The sequence below is a fragment of the Artibeus jamaicensis genome, unplaced genomic scaffold (genome assembly GCF_021234435.1).
Source record: "Artibeus jamaicensis isolate MK-2021 breed Jamaican fruit bat unplaced genomic scaffold, CSHL_Jam_final scaffold_847, whole genome shotgun sequence".
Taxonomy (NCBI): Eukaryota; Metazoa; Chordata; class Mammalia; order Chiroptera; family Phyllostomidae; genus Artibeus; species Artibeus jamaicensis.
Genome location: NW_026522057.1, coordinates 5,613,356 through 5,630,818, shown reverse-complemented (window position 1 = coordinate 5,630,818; position 17,463 = coordinate 5,613,356). Strand labels below are relative to the sequence as shown.

Here is a 17,463-nt window from a genome sequence, read left to right as displayed (position 1 = left end):
GTTAATCAGAAAATGCTAAGACTAAACCACCATTTGATGAGCACCCACTGTGTGTCAGACATCATCTTGAGACCTCAAACCAGTAATAAACATGTGTGTGACATGACCAAAGACCAGAGCGTTGAAAGCTGGAACTGACTTAAAAACTCATCTGTAAGATCAAGGGAATCAATAAGGAGGTTCATTACCTTTGTCTTCGAGCTCAGGGTCCCAGGCTGGATACTGGCTCCAAAGACGGACCTTTCCCTGGAACAGGTCACCGTGTGGTGGGAACCTCTGACTTCCAGATCAACTATTACAGCCCAAAGCCAGTGGAGTCACGTGCCCCAGACAGGAGCCCCAGGCACTAAGGGAGCAAGTACCTGTCTCAAGAGTGAAGACTGAGGAAGGCTTCTTGACAGAAGCCTGGAGCTGGACTTTTTTTTTTCAATGTGCCCCAGGCATGAACCAGCTCTGGCCACCAATGCAGGCAACAAGCCAGGAAAAACTAAGGACTGTGCAACTGCTTTGCCCCTGACTGATGTAAGAGCAACACCACCAATCAGGTGTGCCCTTGCCCATTGCTAGGGGGTTAGGACTTTTTTTTTTTAAGATTTTATTTATTTTTAGAGAGAGGGAAAGAGAAGGAGAAAGAGAGGGAAAGAAACATTAATATGTGATAGCCCCTCACATGCCACCTACTGGGAACCAGGCCCGAAACCCAGGCATGTGCCCTGACTGGGAACTGAACTGACAACCCCTTGGTCCACAGGCCTGCACCCAGTCCACTGAGCCACACCAGCCAGGGCTGGAGCTGGATTTTTAAAAGGAGATAGTGTTTTGGAAGGTAGAAATGGAGTGGAGGCAGGTAGAATATTCTACAAACAGAAGCCCAGAGGTGGATAAGCCATTTATTAGCTTGGGTAAGTCCTTCCCCGCCCCCCCCCCGGGCCTCAGTTTCCTCACTGGCAGAGTAGAAATGGGATACATATGTAAATCTTCACACAGTGTCAGGCCTGCAGTACGCATTTGACAGACCATGGATAATCTACTACTGTATCAGAGGAATATGATATTTTCCAGGCCCTCCTTGGGCCTAGAACTTAGGGTTGTGTGTGTGTGCGTCTATGCATGTGCGCACACACGTGTGTGTATTAGAGAAGGAAACTGCAAAGTAGAGTTGAGATTTTGCAGAGGTCTTTAAATGCCATTCTAGAGTGTGGCATTTCTCAGAAGTAATTGATGCAACACTATCATCTGGAAACAATGACATTCATAGCTAACACTGCACAGCGCTTCCTACATGCCAGGCACTGCTCTAAGCTCTGTGGAGTAACTGACCAAGATCACAAAGCTGGCAAGAGTGGGCCGAGATTTAAGGGGTTTCTTTTGTGCTCTAAGTCTCATGCTGTCTGAAATAATAAGGATAACTAAGCTTTATTGAGGCTTACACGCATCATTTCATTCAATACTCACAACGATCACGGAAAGTCAGTGCTATCATCGCTCTGCAAATGAGGAAACTGAGGCTTGGGAGGTTGATTGACTTTGTGGCCTGCCCCCTGTAGTTGGTGGAAAACCGGGGAGCCCTGGAAGCATGCTGCTCCTAGCTCCCTTAAGACAGCCTGCTGTGGGGATGTACTTGATTGACAGCTGTGGCCCCTTTGGCTCCGCCCTCTTGTTCACCCGAGGGCTGCACTTCCCCAGGTTGCTCCGGCCAATAATGAGAGTGGCGGAGGTTCGAGTGCCGGCCTACCCTGCCTGTCATGGAATTCTTCTAATGCATATCCCCCTGGGACTCCCCAGCTACCTGGGCAATATTTTCTCAAAACTGCCCTGCGATCTGAAGCTCTTCCTACCCAACGCTTCCTTCCCATTTTTCTAGCACAGGAGCCAGATCTACATCGAGGTCTAAAAGCACTCCCTGCCTACTTCCGGTCTCGTCCCCTTCATTCTTCACAGGTATTTCCCGAGTAAGTCTCTTACACACCTAATCCCTTCTTGGCGTCTGCTTCTTGGAGGACCCAAACTAACACACAGACCAAGAACCACAGACCGGACAACCCCGCCTCTTGTGGATGGCCCTTGAACAGAAGCCTGTCCTGAATGTCTGATGGCCACAAGCAGAGAGAGGGGCACCCAAGAGGCACGGAGATGTGCATGCTGCCCAAGGTAGCTCTGCACGCTGGCAGTTCAGCTTCCTGACCCACGGTCCGGCTCTGACACAGAAACGGGCTCAGAGAACCGAAGAAGGATTCAGCGGGCTCCATTCGTAGCTGGACCAAATCATCCCTCAAAATTAGCCAGCTACTCTTGTTCTAAGTCATACTCACCACGCTGACTTCTCATTTGAAATTGGATGTCTGGAAAGAACTGACTCCCCCTAGGGGAGGTGGCCTTGGTAGCTGGCGGGGTTCAAGGCAAGGTCACCTGCTTCAGTGTGGGTTCCAAATTCCCTGCCCTTCTGGTGGGAGTGCTCTGCATTCCCCAACATAACCGCCGAGCTTCTTAGCCATGCAACTCCTCAGGCCCACTCCTTGCCTCTGGAAATAGAATCTGCACCCCAGTAAGGGGCAAGATCCCCACTCTGCCCTGCCCAGGCGCCAGGTAACTGTGGTGTCCATACAGTGCAACACTATTTGGCAGCGACAACAACAACAATGAAAGTACTGGTACACACTGCAATGAATCTTGACAACATCATGCTAAGTCAGTGATTTTCAACCTTTTTCATCTCACGACACACATAAACTAATTACTAAAATTCTGCAGCACACCAAAAAATGTTATATTTTTTGCCAATCAGACAAAAAATAGTAAGTATAATTTTGATTCATTCACACCAGATGGCCATCATTGTGTTGGCCATTGTTATTATTATTTTTTATTCGACCATCTAAGGGAAAAGAGGTCAGTGCTCGTGACTAAATGGTCAGGTATTGTATGTTTTAAAAATTCTTCTGGCATACCGGTTGAAAATCGCTGTGCTAAGTGAAAGAAGCCTGTGACCAAAAACAGTGTATTGTAAGATTCCATTTACGTGAACTATCTGGAAAAGGCAAATCCATAGAGATAGACAGTGTAGTGGTGGTTCCTAGGGCTGGGGGTGGGAGGAAAATGGGAGGAAATGGGGAGTGCCTGCTAGTGCAGAGAGTTTCATTTTGGGGCGATAGTGATGTTCTAAAGTTGATTGTGATGATGGTTGTACAGCTCTGTGAAAAATACTAAAAACCAATGATTTGCGCACTTTTAATGGGGGAAGATGAATTGCATGGTTTGTGAATTACAGCTCAGTGAAGTTGGTATATATACTAAAGAGTGTCAGCCTCAAAGAATTATGAGCATGCAATAAAACCACATGTGGCCTGGCTGGTGTGGCTCAGTGGATTGAGTGCTGGCCTGTGAACCAAAAGGTTACCAGTTCAATTCCCAATTGGGGCACATGCCTGTGTTGCAGGCCAGGTCTCCAGTTGGGGGTGTGCGAGAGGCGACTAATAGATATTTCTTTCACACATGTGTCTATGTTCCTTTCCCCCCTTTTCTCCTTCTCTTCCCCTCTCTCTAAACATAAATAAATAAAATCTTTTTTAAAAATCTGTTTTTTATACAGCCAAGGTTGTACAAAGCCTTGGCTCTGTAGGAGTAGCTACCATAAAGCAGATACAAACCTTGCCCTTGAGTAGCTCACAGTCTAGTGAAAGAAATAACACAAGCATAAGAAACAACAAATCCAAAATGAATGAATGATGATTTCTAAATGAGGTACAGATAATGTAGTGAGCAAATCACAAGAGAGAAAAGTAACGCTCCTGCTCATCCATCTACCCACCCACCCACCTGATAATTACCTGAGACCTATCGTGTTCTGACGTGGGAGCAGAGACAAATACCGCGGGAGGAAGGCGAGCCAACGACCAAGCTTTGTGGATGGAATAGGGGCCACGAACTCGACCTGACCAGCTCCGGGGAGGCCTGCATGGTGGCCTTGCAAACCCAGAGACTTAAAGTAACCTCATAGGATGGTCTAAAATGAAAGCTTTCTGACTAAAAACAGGTCATGGCAGGTAGTCAGATCCTAAACTGGTGTTTTTCCCCAACAAAGGTCAGTCTTTACCGTCCCCGAGTCTGTCTGTTGTCTTTTCACACCGACAATAACATACCTGATAACAGTAACTTTGTAATGTCAAAGTGCTTCTTTCTTCTGGACTCGGGAAAGCTCAACCACCACAAATCCCCCCTTGTCCCTGTTAATCTTTCACTGCCCACTGTGCGCTCTCCTGTACCCGCCTTTGTCAGAGAAGTCTGTGTCTATTCCTTTTATTTTTTATCCAGTCCTGGAGATTCACCCCCACCTTCGCTTTCTCCCGCCTCCCTGGTCTGTCACCAGTGAATTTCATGTAATCCCCGTACAGCTCCTCCTTTGATTGTAAGGCACAAAATAAGCTGTAAAACTGCCATTCTCTGGAGCATTTTCTTAAGCTGCTGAGATTCTGCTTCCTGGAAATCGTTGTCAGTTTGGCTCCAATGAATTCATACAACCTCTTACGGGTTTGGATGTTTCTTATGTTGACAATTCCATTGCAGGGTGATGAATGCCTTGAAGAGGACGGACCACAAGTGCAAGAGAGGAGTAATTAACTCACTGAAAAGGCCAGAAAAGGGCTGCCCAAAAGGGGACTTCTCTTTGTCTTGGTATAATTTACTTTTCCTTTCACACTAAAAAGCAATGCTTGCTGATTGGAATAAGCCAAACTCTAAGGAAGAAAATACAGATAAAGGTGAATCCCCTCCCCCTCCACTACCACCAATGAGTCACTGTGCAAGTGTTTCGTAGGATCCTTCCATACTTTTCTCTGTGATCGTACAAACAGGTAGCTACGTGGCACCCCACGATGTGTAACCTGGCACACACTCGGGTCCACCCAGCTTGCTCCTGCTGACACCCTCGGCAATAAGGGCGAACCATTTGTCACTCAACCGTTCTCCACGCATGGACACTCACACTGTTTCCAGGTTGGGGCCATGACAAAATACTGCCAGAAACATCTGACCTTAATTACCAGTCCTTTTATTTGGGTTGGATAGAGCCTTCAAAAGTGGGGCAATGCGTACATGTAAAATATTTTAAATTTTAAGAAGCACTGCCAGGAATTTTTCAAAAGTTTGTTGGTATTCAGTCTTCCAGGAAAAAATGTGTGAAAAGACCCATTTTTCTTCATTTTTGCCAGCTCTACATGTTATCAGTTTTAAACAAGTTCCTTGATCTGAAGGCAGAAAATTGTGTCTCCCTGTAGCGTTGATGCCCTCTTACGGGAATGGCCTTTTCATATGTGCTTTGGTCATTTCCATTCCACCATCTTTGAGTTGACTGAGCTTGGCGTTCAAAGAAAAGGCATTTACTGAGCAAATAAGACGCTGAGGAGAAAACATTCCATGCTAAGATTCTGCAAATAACCCAGAGTGAGAAATCTGTTAAAAGAATCAAAAGTGGCTTAAATGTTGGTAACTTTGCAGAATAGCAGGAAATACAACTCAAGGTTGTGTCTTCCACGCCACGTTCCTAGGGACTTTAGACTTTATTTCCCAGGAGGTGGAACCGTTGAAAGTTCTCTCGGGTGGCTGGTGTGGAATTTGAAATGGTGAGTGTGTTCATTTCTAGGGCTGCCATAACAAACCAGCACAAATCAGGCAGCTTAGAAAACCAGAAAGTTATTGTCTCATAGTCCTGGGGGCTAGACATGCAATATCAAGTTGTCAGCATGACACACTCCCTCTGAACCTGTAGGGGGGGGGCATCTCATCTTGCCCTTCCCTGGCTTCTGGTGGTTTCCCAGCAGTCTTCAAGGTTCCTTGACTTGCAGGTGCATCACTCCGGTCCTCCATCTTCCCATAGGGTTTCTCCCTGTCTTCAAATCCCTTCCCTCTTCTTATAAGAACGCTGATTCCTTTGGATTAGGGGCCCACCCTAGTCTAGTATGACCTCATCTTCAATAATTGCATCTGCAATAACCCTATTTCCAAACAAGGTCACATTCTGAAATACTGGGGATTATGATTGACTTCAAAATTGCTTTTGGTGGGGGGTGGGGATGGGTACAATTCAACCCATAAAAATGAGGAAGAGAGTGTGTAGTATAAGCCCTGACCAGTTAATTTTTTTCTTCTTTGTAATGCAGGTACCTGATTTAAGCTTTGATTTCCCAGCATTCACTTCAAAGAGACATCCACTCCCAAGACAGTTATCTCAAATAAGCTCATGGCCAGCCACGTGACTAAAGAGCCAGGCTGCCTCCCCCAGCTGACCCTCCTTTGTTTTACTGACCTCAGTGGATTTCAGTGACTGGTCATTTGACATGTATCTTGATTTTTAGAGAGAGAGAAGGGAGAGAGAGAGACAGAGAGAGCAAGAGAAAAAAAATCGATGTGTCATTCCACTCCTTTATGCATTCATTGGTTGACTCTTATGTGTGCCCTGACTGGGCATGGAATGTACAACCTTGGTGTATCAGAACAACCCTCTAACTAGCTGAGCTACCCACCCAGGCAGAGCAATAACTGACCATCTGGACCATTTGTTTTGTTTTTATCTCTTTAAATTCCACTCTTATGTTTTAAATTCCCTAATAAAGAGTGAGCCTATGAACCCCAGGCCCATCCACATGCTCACGGCCCCTGCCCTGCCAACCTTGCTGTATGGCCCCAGGTATGCTGTGTAACTTCTAGGTCCTATAAGTAATAAACATTTATTTTTTCAAAGTTTCCTGATGGTTACTGCTGAAAGGCATCTTGCAATCATGATAAGAACCTCGAGGACTGGTCCAACCACATTGTTCATGGATAGGCTGATTCTGCCACAAAGCAGGGTCCTCAAAAAAAAAAAAGGGAACTTAATGGAGTCCAAACGAGGACAATGGCAGCAGGGACAGGCCCAAAAGGATGCATCTGAGAGAAATTGAAGGAGTCAGCAGGAGTTGGTGACTGAATGTGAAGGGTAACGGAATACGGCACTTTGACATATTGGCTATTTTGAACCTTAGGCACTTGCAAAACAGAAAATGCAGGCAGAGGCTCTCTCTGAACTCCCCTCATCTGCCTGAAGACAGCTCTCCAAAAGGAATTAAGTTGCCATAAATCTCCTCCCAGGAGTTTCATCACCCAGGGAAGACTGACTCATCACAAGAGAGGAGAAGAGAAGCGATACCCTGTCCAGATAAACTTTGTCACAGATAATTTCCATGCATTCTTCTAAGGGCTCATTGATCTTTCCTAAAGATCATTTGGTCTCCCCTAAGAGGTCCAGATCCCTTCTCCTTTTTCACTATTAATATGATACTTACGTCTGAGTTCAAAGCCACTTCAGGGAGTTACTATGTTCTCCTGGCTATCTTTCATGTGTACATGAGGTACAGATGCTAAGAAACTTCTATTTGTTTTGTCCTTGTTAATCTGTCTTTTATTACAGGGGTCTCAGCCAAGAACTCAAAAGGGTAGAGAAAAAATTATTTTTCCTCCCCTACAAAGGCAATGGAGGCTGAGGGGGGGAAAAAGATACTCCCAGGTTTCTAGCTTAGGGCATTGGGTATATGATGATGCCTCTGTGACCAATGGGGACTCGGAAGGGAGGATGTCCAGTAAAGAGCTGGGTATACAATCTAGGTGGTCCGCAGCAGAGAGGTTGCAGGTCAATATTTCTCCCCTGGACCAATGCAATAGCTTTTAAGTTGGCCACCTGCTTCAGGGTTTGTTGCTTTCCAACCCACTTGTCATACAGGAGCAGGGGTAGACTTTTTAAAAAAATTTTTATTGATTATGCTGTTACAGATGTCCTGATCTTTCTCCCTTTATCCCCCTCCACCCAGTACCCCTCACTCCCTCAGGCAATCCCTCCACCCTTGTTCATGTCCATGGGTCATGTGTGTAAGTTTTTTGGCTATTCCTTTTCCTATAATGTACTTTACATCCCCATGGCTATCTTGTAACTTCCTATTTGTATTTCTTCATCCCCTCACCTCTCACCCATTCTCCCACACCTCCCTCCCAACTCTTTATCTTTAACCTTTGGCATTTTAATTATGATGTGTCTTGAGTGGGCCTCTTTGAATCCATCTTGTTTGAGACTCTCTGTGCTTCCTGGAGTTGCATGTCTATTTCCTTCACTAAATTAGAGAAGGTCTTTCATTATTTTTTCAAGTAGATTTCCAATTTCTTGCTCTTTCTCATCTTCTTCTGGCACCCCTATGAAGCAAATATTGGATTACTTAAAGTTGTCCCATAGGCTGCTTATACTATCCTCATTTTTTTGGATTCTCTTTTCTTCTTGTTGTTCTGATTGGTTATTTTTTGCTTCCTTATGTTCCAAATCATTGATTTGATTCTCAGCTTTGTCCACTCTACTGTTGTGTCCTTATAAATCATTCTTTATTTCAATTAGAGTATCCTTCGTTTCTGACTGGATCTTCTTTATGCTGTTAAGGTCTTCACTAAGTTCCTTGAGCACCCTTGTAACCAGACATATGCAACCAGTGTTTTTAACTCTGCATCTGATAGATTGCTTATCTCCATTTTTTTTTACCCAGCAAAGCAATCATTTTAATTTTTTAAAAGATTTTATTTATTTAAAAGACAGAGGGGAAGGGAGAAAGAGAGGGAAAGAAACATCAGTGTGTGGTTGCCTCTAGCACACCCCTACTGGGGACCTGGCCTGCAACCCAGGCATGTGCCCTGACTGGAAATCGAACCCGTGACCTTTTAGTTTGCAGACTGGCACTCAGTCCACTGAGCCACACCAGCCAAGCTGCTTATCTCCATTTCGTTTAGTTTTTTTTTTTCTAGAATTTTGATCTGTTCTTTCATTTGGGTCATGTTTCTTTGTCTCCTCATTTTGGCAGCCTCTCTGTGTTTGTTTCTATGTAGTAAGTAGAGCTGCTTCAACTCTGTATCTTGTAGGGTCCAGTGGCACAGCTTCCCCTATCCCCCAAGCTGTGTACTTGAGGTGCACCCTACGTATGGCTGAGTACACCCTCCTTTTTTTAATATATATATTTTATTTATTTATCTTTAGAGGGGAAGGGAAGGAGAGAAGGAGAGAAATACCAATGTATGGTTGCCTCTTATGAGTCCCCTGCTGGGAACTGGCCTGCAACCCAGGCATGTGCCCTGACTGGGAATCGAACCACGATCGTGTGGTTCGCAGGCCCGTGCTCAATCCACTAAGCTACACCAGCCAGGGCAGTACACCCTCCTTTTGTAGTTGAGCCTTGGTTGCTGTTGACAGGTCAGTGGGAAGAATTTACCCAGGCCAGTCAGCTGCGAGGATTGGCTGTGACCACTGACCACTAACCTCCACCCTCTGTGGTGAATCAGCTGTGCAGGGGCAGGGTGGTGGTGCTCTGACATGGTCTGTAGCTGTCCACTGGGTGCTTTGGCCCTGGGGTTTCTGGGGTAGTGCAGGCCAAGGGTTTGGAGATTTCCAGGCGAAGCCAAGCTATGAATCTTGGCTTTTAATTCTGGGCCTGGGGCTCACTGGGGCTGCTTGTTAAAGAGAATTTAGGGAGTTGTACAGCATGAGGCCAAGACCAGCTTGACTGGGCCTGTAAGTTGGGTGGGCACGGAGTCTCTGGGGATCTCCAAGGTGGCCCAAACAGTGTTAGCCAGGTTGATGGAATCTAAGATACAGAGTCTGCTGGCTCTGTGAGGGAAGGCCCAGAAAAAGGACAATGGCCTCTGCTTGCCTTGATGCCTGAAACCTCAGCCTCCCACTGCACACCAGTGTTGCTTCTCAAGCCGCCACCCTGGTGCCAGAGGGAATCCGTCTGAATATGTGAGTCTGTGTGCAGGTTCTTTAAGAGACACTGCTTGGGGCTCCAGCAGCTTCTTCCACCTACTCAATCCCTGCTGGTTTTTCCAGCCGGAAATTGTGGAGACTTATCTTTCTGGCACTGGAAACCCTGGGCTGGGGTGCCTGGTGTGGGGCTGGGACTCCTTGCTCCCAAGATATCCCTCCCAAACTTTTATCCACCACATGTGGATGCATGACCAGTTCATTCTGTGTCTGCACCCCTCTTACCAGTGTGGACGGATGTGGTTTCTTTAATTCCATAGTTGTCAGACTCCCATTTAACTCAATTTCTGTTGGTTCTGAGTGATGGTTGCTCTATATTTTAGCTGTAATTTTGTTTGGTTGTGCAAAGAGGCAAGCCATGTCTGCCTATGCCACCATCTTGACCAGAATTCAGAGTCGGGTTTTAGAAGTCCTTTCCTAGTCCTGGCTGGGTGGCTCAGTTGGTTAGAGCATCATCCCAATACGCCAAGGTTGCAGGTTTGATCTCCGGTCAGAGCACACACAAGAAGCAACCAGTGAATGCACAAATAAATGAAACAACAAACTGATGTCTCTCTCTTTCTCTCTCTAAAGTCAATAAATTGTTTAAGATTAAAAAATCTTAAAGTCCTTCCCCTTGTGTAAAACCCTTCAAGGTTTCTCACTGGTCTTAAAATGATGCCCAGGCTATTTACTGTGACTTACAAGGCCCTGCATGAATTGATGCCTGTCTCTGCTATCTCAGTCCACTTTAAGCCTTGTTTATGGTGCTCCAGCCACGCTGCCCTTCTCTTTTCCTTGAACCCTTCCCATTTCAGGGCCTGTGCACTTGCTCTCCTGTCTGCTTTGGAAGGCTTTTCCACAACTGCTGCCTGCCTGACTCATCCACATTCTCTAGGCCCCCCTGAAACACCGCCTTCTCCCGAAGGCCTGTCACGACTATCCTGTGTAAGGCAGCATCAGCACCACTTTGCCACTTTCCTTTACAGCTCAGATCATTGTCTGTCCACTTGAGTTTGTCCAATTTACAAGACTATTAACTGCACTGAGTCAGGGGATAATGTCTGTCTCGTTGCCATGGTATCCCTGCTGCCCAGCACAATGCGTGACATAGAGTAGGTGTTCCATAAGCTTTGGTTGGAAGAACAAATGACCACCTAGGTTTGTGAGTCATCAGCAGCAGTGTGATGGAAGAAAGCAGTGCAGGGGAGGGGGGAGAACGTTGGAGCCCTGGGGAGTGCCCACGCTGAAGGAGCCCGAGGAGCATCTGGGTGAGGAGCTGGGAGCAGTGACGGTGACGTTAGCAGGAGGAGTTTTCACACCAGAAATGCATCCAGGGCCTTTAAAGATGGTGGTGGCTACAGGTGTTCCTGGCTGGAGGAGATGATCCAGTAGGAGAGATGGAGTGAAGACACCAGATGGAGTGAAGAATTGTGAGACAGAGGAGGAATGAGGAGGAGATCCAGGGCTCTACAGGAGGGATTAAGCTGCGATGGAGGAATGGGATCTCCTCCACGGCCCCTCCCTTAGAGGACAGGGAGGAGTCCCTAGTCAGCATCTCCCCGCTCTTCTGAAAGCCCCTCCCCCACCCCGACCCTGCCCCCCCACCTCCGCCTGCCCGGCCTGGCTCACTACACAAACTCCAGCTGCACTGGCCTTTTCACCCTTCATAACCTTTGCACTAGCTGGAGCCTTTCCTGGGACTCACCCTCCCTGGCTGGTGCCTTTCTCATTCTCCAGGCCTCAGCTCAAGTATCTCCTCCACCCGTGACAGGCCGCCTCCCCTAGTAGGTGCCCCTGTGATTCTCTGCCCGGCACTCTGCTTATTATCCTTGCAGAATGCGTGAACATCTAGAGCACACTCATATTTGGGATGGGAACTCTATGAGGGGAGGGGAACCGTAGGTCTTTCTCGTGCTTCAGTTCCTAACACAGAGCACACGCTCAACAACCTTTCCCCCTCACCCAGTTGCCTGAACCAGAAGAATGTGGGCATCACCAGTTTCTCTTCGCACTCAGCTCCCCCGGCCGCATCCGACCGATGGCCAAGTCAGAAACCCCGATTCCCCCCTCTCCAGACCCACCCCAACTCTCCCACTCCAACTGCTCTCTCAGCCCAGGTTTCCTCCCCACTCCTATTCTCTGCACAGCAGCTGGAGCTGTCTTTCCAAAGTACAAATTTGGTCCGGCCAGGTCCCTGCGTAAACCCTTCAGCAACTCTTCTGTGCCTTCGTACTAAACTTGGAATGTATTAACAAAGGCTTCTCAAACGCCTTGCCTGGGTTCCCTCCTCCCTGTCCATAGCCCTGCCCTCCACCTTCCCCAGCCTGTTTGAAATCTTCAGTGCTGAAGTCTGCTCTAGAGAGACGTCCTTCCCTTCCTCATGTGGATGTGTGGACGTGCCGGAAATGGCTCCTCCCCCATCACAGAGAGGTACCAGGTTGGGTCAGTCTTGTTCACTCACCATTGTATTCCTGGAATTCAGCGCACAGGCTGACATTTGGAAACCCTCCCTCCCCAACCCCTTCATCGAATAACTAGTGAGCTGGAGGCGTGGAGGGCAGTTTTGCAGGATGGTAAGAGGAGAGGTTTTGTTGTTTTGCAGAAAAAAGGAGGGATAATGATTTAGGAGCAGCAATGGGGAAGGACCACCTCTAGTGGGGGATGGGAGAATAAGCAAACAGGTCCTCAGGGCAGTAATGTCAGAGGGAGCCAGGTCTTTCTGAAGGTCAAAGGTTTAAGTGTGAGCAGGCTGTGGAGGATGGGTCATGAGGATTAACAAAGCTATGGGTCTAGTGGTAAGGGGTTTGGAGTTGGGGACACATAGGTTTACGATGGGACACATAGGTGACAAAAATCATATAACCCACTTTGTTTCTGAACATAGAGTGGTCAGCCTTGGGAGCCCTTATTGGAATGGAGACCACAGCACCTGACCGGACATGATGCAGAAATCCCAACTTTGGTTAGGCCGAACTCTCTCCTGGGTGCACGGGACAGCGAGGTCTGGAATCCAGAAAGTCCTAGGGCTTATGCTGAGATGGGAAGATAACAGAAGAATTCACTTATCTGGAAAGGCTTGGAGTCAGCACAGGGCGGGGAGGCCAGCGGCCCTTCCCACTGATCCACACGGCCCCTTCCCGGACTCATCTCCCTCTGGCGTCTCTGCTGTCCACGCTGCACGTGGCAACCAGGGTCATTCTTCAAAAATGTAAATAAGACCAAGTCACCGGCCTCACCCAGACAGAACCCCGTCACAGGCTTCTCTGTGGCTGTTAAAATCAGAGCTGGCCACGGTCTTTTCCAAACTGAGGTGGTCAGGACTTAGGTGGGACGGGGAAAAGCTGTGTACCAGGAAAAGCATGAGTGGTATGTCAGTCCTCTGAGTTCATGAACATTCTTGCTGAGGGAGCCAATTAAAAGGAAAAATGTAAGGGAATTCGAGTGCAAGTGGAGTCCCGCGTAGGGGGTACTCAAGTGCTTGAGGCCCCTTTTCGGCCTCACCTGAGCCCCTTCGTCCCTCCCTCTCCGGCTCCAGCTACAGCAGCCTGCAAGTCCTTGAAGATGGCCCCTACTTATCTGCCAGAAATGTTCTGAAATGTTCTCTCCTCACTCCTCTCCCCTTTCCCCATCTTTGCTCGGATAATGCCCACTCATCCTTCAGAGCTCCATTCCAGCCTCACTCTCCCCTGGGGGTAGGGATGGGGTATCTGGTATGCGCCTCTCCTGTACTTTGGGATGAGCCATTTTGTATCTGGAATTAAATCCACAGCCCCCAGTAGAATGTAAGCTTCTCGGAGCTGTTCTGTGTCTTGCTCAGCATTGCATGTAAAGCCGCACTGGCAGCTAGCACGGTGCTAGGCATGTAGTGAATATTTGGGCTGATAAAGAGAAGAAAGTGCAGAAAGCAAAGGCTTTACGTTATCCTTCCCAGAAGACAAAAGAACTGGGTGTGGAGAAATGTACCAGCACCAGCACCGAGGGGCGGGGCTGTGAGTTTTTATCTGGTGAAGGGGCAGTTGCAGAGCAGGATGTTTCGGTTAGGCTGCGATTCGTTTTGATGTTATCTTTGGGTGCAGGTTCCAGTGGCCATTGTAGTCTGGTCTGTCCTGTGCCATAAGTTTCCCTGGAGCCTCTGAGCCTTCAGGGCGCTTCCAGTAATTTTCTAGCCCTTGAGGATAAAGGCTCATAAAACAATCAGGGTCAGCCATGCTTGGGGGTCTAGCCAGCTCTGGGAAAGAGGGCCTGAGAAAGGGGCTTTTGTCCTATTTGTAAGCACTCATTCGAAGGAATGAATGAGTGAATGAGTGAGTGCACGCCTGCATGAGCAAGCGAATGAACTCAGTGACTGGCCTTAGAGGCTCCTGCATGTTGACACCACCCAGCTTGTGGACGCCCCTGTGGAATTAGGACTTGCCTTTGCACCAGCCTTTGGAAAGGGGGCCGGCATTTTGATGTTGCATCAGGCCTCACAAAGTATATAGCTGGTCCTGGGCGGGGGGAGTTGTGAAGTCAGGACAGTGGGGGTGGGGCAGGAGGGTAGATGACTCCTTCCAGAGGCATGGCTGAGGAGGAAGGAGAGGTGGGGTCTCAGCTTCTCCCTTCTCCTCTGGTGCTGACTCTGCCACCAAGGGTCATGGAGGTCAGATCTGGGCCCTCTTCCTGGGCATGCTCAGGAGGGACATGCAGGCTGGGTCAGGGGCTTCTGTCCTAGGTTTCTAAGGGCCTCCAGCCACTCATGCTGGCCCTAGGTGTGGCCTCTTCCTATTGGCCTCTCCCCATATCTTAGCGTTTGCCCTTCCCAGCACCTGGCCCCTTAATACCGGACCTTTGCTACACAAAGGTTTAGGTCCAGAATATATGTTTTAATTTAAAATTTAAATATATATATATATTTAAAGATTTTATTTATTTATTTTTAGAGAGGTAAAGGGAGAGAGAAAAAGAGGGAGAGAAACACTGATCAGTTGCCTCCTGATCGCCCCCTACTGGGGTGCAACTTAAACATGTGCCCAGACTGGGAATCCAATCACACCACACCAGCCAGGGCTGAAAAATATTTTAGAAAGCCCACAGAACAATGTAACCAAACACCCATGTGCTCATTACCCAGCATGATCAGTATAAACATTTTTGCTCCACACATGTTTTTTTATATAAAATAAATAGAGCATCACAGATAAGGCCAAAGATCACTTTGTTCCTCTCCCCAGTCCAATTCCTTTCCTCCCTTTCATTCCCAGGCACAGTTGTTATATTAATCTGATGTGTATTCTTTTCATCTATTTCTATGCATGAAACAACGTGTGTTCCTAGCAGCATGATTTGTAATGGTCAAAAAGTCAAAACAACCCAAATGTCCATAACTGATAAGTGAAAAAACAAGTGTGGTATATCCACATAGTAGAATACTATTAAGCAATAAAGAGAGATGCAGGGCTACTCCGTGCTACCGTGGACCAGCCTCGAAAATACTCTTACGTGAGAGAAGCCAGGCACAAAAAGGCCACCCATTGTGTGATTCCATACACACAGACTGGGCACGTCCCTAACACCAGAAAGGAGATCAGTGTTTGCCAGAGGCTGGGTGGGGAGGAGGAAGGAATGACCAGTGGCTTCTTAGTAAACAAGGGCTTCTTTTGGGGTGATAAAAATGTTCTAAATTAGATGGTGGTGATGGTTGTATAACTCTGTAAATATAATAAAAACCACTGAGGGTGTGCTTTAAAATGGTGAATTTTATGATGTGAATTTTATCTCAATGATAATAATAATAATAATGACCCAGGATGTGATTTTAAAATACTTTCTTGCCCTCCCACACACTGGAGATGTGTTTCTGGGCTTTATTTACTCCCTCTGCGTTTATTGGCGCATACAGATCTGGTTCATTCATGGTAACTGCTCAGTTGTCTTTCATCAGAGGGACGAGCGGTGGGTAGTTTTCCTACTGCGGGCCTCAGGGGTGATGCAGGCTGTCTATTCTAGACGGGCTGCCTCCGACAGCCTTGACCGCGTCTCCTGGGGCACATCTGGGGAGAACTGCTCTAGCGTGATTGCTGGGTTGGAGGGAAAACAACTTTTCAAACTACTGTCCCGCTGCTGTCTGAGTGGCAGTATCAGTTACACTCCACGAGTCCTGACCACCAGCCCTTGCCATTATCAGACTTTGATTTCGCAGTTTCAATTTGCAGTGGCATTTCCTTTATTCCTAGTTATTCTCCTTTTGTTTCTCCTCCCTCCCTTCCTGCCTTCTCCTTTTTGCTATTTTCTTGGCTGTTCTTGGACCTTCACACTCCCATATGGATTTGGAATCAGTCTAGTTTCTCTTCGGATTTTTCAGTGAAATAGTTCTGAAATCACAGATTTATTTGCAGGTTACCTGACATCATTACATACTGAGTATTCTCATCCACGAAATAATGGTATATTTACTTTTGTTTAGGTCTTCCATTACTTTTTAAAATAGACTTTACGTTTTAGAGAAGCCTTAGGTTCCCTGCAAAATTGAGTGGAGAGGACAGAGCTTCCCTGCGCCTGCTGGCCCTGCAGGCGCAGCTTCCCCCGCCAGCAGCAGCCTGCCAGAGTGGATCCTGCGTCGTAAGCGGCTCCACCGGCACCTCATCATCACCCGAACTCGCGGTTTACATTAGGGCTCACTCCCGGTGTGGTACGTTCTGTAGGTCCGCCATTACAGTAGCGGATGGAGCTGCCTCGCTGCTGTAAAATCCTCTGTGCGCTGACGATCCCTATCCCCTCCTCCCCCAAACCCTGGCAACCAGTGATCTTTTTACTGTCTTCATAGTTTCGCTTTTTCCAGAATGTCACATAGTTGGAATCAGACAGCATGTAGCCTTCTCAGATTGATTTCCTTCACTTAGTAACACGCCTTGATGTTTCCTCCATGTCTTTTTATGGCGTGCTAGCTCCTTGCTCTTTAGAACTGAATAATGTTCTGCTGTCCGGAGGTGCCACGGTTTTCCGTTCACTGACTGAAGGACGACTCGTTGGTTTTCAAGTTTTGGCAATAATGAATAAACCTGCCATAAACATCTGTGTGCAGGTTTTTGAAGGAACATCAATTCTTATTTCATCTGGATAAATACCAAGGAGCATGATTGCTGAATCATATGGTAAAACATGTTTAGTTTTATGTGCTTTTGTATTAAAAATGGCATAGTTTTCTGAGAAAACATCCAGCAATTTTTTTGTTAGATATATTTCCAGGGGCCTTATAATTTTTGTTGCTATTGGAAATAGTATCATTTCATTGTATTTTCCCGTTCCTTGCTGCAAATTCAATTAGAATTCAGTAAGAATGGTCTTGATTTATGTAGGATTTTCTAGTATTCAGCAATCATGCCCAATATTCTTATTACTTTTAGGTAGGTTCCTTTATATTCCAAATAGACAATAAATCATATGCCTTAAGGATGGTGTTAACTCTTCTTTTCTATTTCTTAAATGGTTTTTCTTTCTATTATTTCATTACATTAGCTGGAAATGCCAGTAAAACTGTGACTAGAGAACAATCTGATGTTTGTTTTGCTTTGTTTTACAGGAATGCTAGAGTTCCACCCTCAAGTATGATGTCTAAGTATATGGTAAATAGCTTTATCAGGTTAATGTATTATCTCACTAATCTTAACTTGCCAAGATTAAGG

General features: G+C 46.8%; 1 pseudogene; it reads right to left on the bottom strand.

The window, feature by feature from the left end:
- Window positions 1-427: 427 nt before the first annotated feature.
- LOC119056716 (uncharacterized) lies at window positions 428-572 on the bottom strand (annotated as a pseudogene).
- Window positions 573-17,463: the final 16,891 nt, after the last annotated feature.